We start from the raw sequence: 1,033 nt of genomic DNA on the forward strand, positions 1-1,033 counted from the left end.
CTGCCCTAACCCTGAGCCCCCCTGCACCCCAAACCCCTCATCCCCAGCCCCGACCAAGAGCCCGCACCGCCAGCCAGAGCCCTCACACCTCAACCCTCTGCCCTAACCCTCAGCCCCCCCTCACCCCCAAACCCCTCATCCCCAGCCCCACCCCAGATCCTGCACCCCCAGCCAGAGCCCTCCCCTCCCAAACCCCAGCCCTCTGCCCCCTCCCACACCCCCACCACACCTCCATTATTGGTGCACATAACATTCATTACACACATAGATGGGAAAAATTAGCACTGAATTTGGGCTGTGGGTTGGAGTATTAGCTTCCCTGGCCCGGGCCTGGTTCGGAAAGAGAGTGCGATGTGAACACTGATCTGTGCTTCCTGGGATTTGCACTGGATGGACACATCTGGCTCTGTGGACTTTGGTCATGCAGAGGATCGCAGGCCAGCAGGGACAGCATTCTCAGCCCATGAAACCTCCCTCCCTGTCTGCCGCCCTTTGGGGGAGCAGGAACGTTCCTGGGCTCCAGCACCAGCTGTATCTGTCTTACCTTGGTCAGCCTGCTGTGGTGTCTTTGGGTACAACTACACTGCAATAAACCCCCCGTGCATGCCCCATGACAGCTGACTTGGGTTCATGGGGCTCAGGCTATGGGGCTACAGTGCAGACATTCAGGCTTTCCACTGCAATTTCATAGCCCCACAGGCGCCAACTTTTCAAACTACCAGGGGGTGCTCAACCCCTGGCTCTACCCCAGGCCCCGCCCCCACTCCACCCCTTCCCCCAAGGCCCCGCCCCACCTCTTCCCACCCAGTTCCACCCCCTCCCCCAAGTGTGCTGCATCCTCGCTCCTCCCCCTCCCTCCCTCCCAGCCTCCCTGCATGCCGCGAAACAGGTGATCGCGGCAGGTGGGAGGCATGGGGAGGGAGGGGGAAAGCGCTGGGGGGAGCTGATGGGAGGGGCTGCCAGTGGGTGCTCTGCACCCACCATTCTTTCCCCGTGGGTGCTCCAGTTACAGAGCACCCATGGAATCGGCGCC

This window comes from Trachemys scripta, chromosome 20 (genome assembly GCF_013100865.1).
Source record: "Trachemys scripta elegans isolate TJP31775 chromosome 20, CAS_Tse_1.0, whole genome shotgun sequence".
Taxonomy (NCBI): Eukaryota; Metazoa; Chordata; order Testudines; family Emydidae; genus Trachemys; species Trachemys scripta.